The 2,027-nt window shown below is 45.0% G+C and overlaps 1 long non-coding RNA gene across 1 annotated transcript; it reads left to right on the top strand.

Annotated features, from left to right (window-relative positions):
- Positions 1-19: 19 nt before the first annotated feature.
- LOC115286706 lies at positions 20-1,426 on the top strand. The gene is made up of 2 exons (XR_003906226.1): positions 20-256; positions 1,072-1,426. It is a non-coding gene; the product is annotated as an uncharacterized LOC115286706 (long non-coding RNA).
- The last annotated feature ends 601 nt before the right edge of the window (positions 1,427-2,027 follow it).

Below are 2,027 nucleotides of genomic sequence, written 5' to 3'. Positions count from 1 at the left end.
CGGCGCTGAGACTCGCTCCCCGGGGCCCGGCCGCGTTCGCCGGGGTGGCGGGGAGGGGCGGCGGGGAGGAAGCGGCGGGAGCCGAGACTTCGGCGGAGCCGCCCCCAGAGCGCCCTCTAATGAAGGCTCGGCAGCCGCCGCCCGCGTTCCCGATCCCGCCGGTCCTCGGGTCCGGCCCTTGGGGCTGCTGGGTCCCTAGGCCGGCGGGACCTCGCCGCTCCCAGTTCCCAGAAAGAGGGCGGCTGAGAACGGTCTGGTAAGGAGCAGCTTTCGTCACACCGGACGAGGAGTGCTGTGGTCCGAACCGAGAGCCCCCTTTCAGGCCACTCGGCCGGTTCTCATTGTTAGGGCTCTCCCGCGTCTCACCAGCCCATTACTGGCCGAACTGGGAAGCTGTCTCCTGGAAGGCTGGATGCCCTCTTTTCTGTCCTAATGAAACCTAGTTGCTCTCACGGCTTCTCTTCTGAACCTCCCCAGAGTATTAAGGTCTAGATTTTAAAATCAATTCATTTTAAGGGTCAGAATTCCTGTTTCTAGAGAGCAACCGGAACAGTCACGACAGTTCCAATCACCCATCCGCGTGCCCACCCCTATCCCCGTAAAGAAAAAACTGGAAATCCATCCAGTGGGAATGAGTGAGTGGTCTACCCAGAGACACTGAAATTTAGCGAGGCAAGGAGGGAGAAGCACTTAGGCGGCACCTGCCATTGAGCAAGTGCTCAAAAAATGGTGGCCGCAAGTACCCTTGGACAGACCAGGGCACTCCTGAGACACTGGAGCTGCATTCTGTTTCAAGTGTGGGACTGCCATAAGGAGAATAGACAGAATAACCCGATGACCTGCCCACTTGAACATTCTCAAACGGCCTACCTAAATTTCAGCTTTGAAATAAAGCCATAAAATCTTACATCCCTCAATCAAATTTGTTAATGGGGGTGGGGAGCAGTTTTTACATGTCCCTAGTGAACTGCCATGTTTAAATCAGAATGCCACCTATTCTATTTTGATGATATTTGTTACAAGTGTTTGTTTTGGACTCTCAACTATTTCTAATTCCTTATTGGTCCACAGGTGAAAGAAAGAAGATTCACTTTTATGCTGTATGAAAGAATACCTTCTATTCCCATTCCCTCTGGTGACGAAATGCATGAAAGCACAGAGCCTGGCTGAAAGAATTGATTAGAATTCCTTTCCATCTATTATTAATTTGTTTTTATTTATAGATGTTATTTATCTCTTTCACTAATATATACAGTGTGTGGGGCATAAAGAGGCATAGACCTACCAAGAAAACTTTCATATAATTTCAACTAATGTGTAGCAGTAGAAAAGTTAGATATGCCCTTTCTATTCCTTTGTATTTTCTCTGAAAATATAGGTACCAAGGTAATAACACCTTTAAATAAATCGTGTGAGAGAAAAGATATTCATACTGTAGATTATTGCTGTTCAAAATTTACCATTATGTTGTTTTTTATGCAAGGATAGTTAACATACAGTGTTATATTAATTACAGGTGCACAATATGATTCAACAATTCTATACAACACTCATCCCAGTAAGTGTATTCTTAATCCTCTTTACCTGTTTCACCCATCTCCCCACCTACCTCTCCTCAGCAACCACCAGTTTGTTCTCTATTGTTAAGAATCTGGAGGAGGGGGTTATTTGTTATCTCTTTCTTCCTTTGTTCCTCTGTTTTGTTCCTTAAATTCCACATATGAGTGAAATCATCTGGTATTTGTCTTTTTCTGACTGATTTATTTTACTTAGCATTAAATCCTCTAGATCCATTCATGGTTTTGCAAATGGCAAGAGTTCACTCTTTTTAAGGCTGAGTAATATTCCACTGTGTGTGTGTGTACACCACATCTTCTTCATTCATTCATCTATGGATGGACACTTGGGTTGCTTCCATATCATGGCTATTGTAAACAATGCTGCAATAAATATGGGGGTACATAGATCTTTTTGAATTAGTGTCTTTGTTTTCTTTGGGTAAATACCCAGTAGTGGTATTGCGGGAT

Source organism: Suricata suricatta, chromosome 3, assembly GCF_006229205.1.
Source record: "Suricata suricatta isolate VVHF042 chromosome 3, meerkat_22Aug2017_6uvM2_HiC, whole genome shotgun sequence".
In the NCBI taxonomy this organism is placed as follows: Eukaryota; Metazoa; Chordata; class Mammalia; order Carnivora; family Herpestidae; genus Suricata; species Suricata suricatta.
Note: the sequence above shows the minus strand (reverse complement) of the source record. Positions and strands in the feature narration are given on the sequence as shown.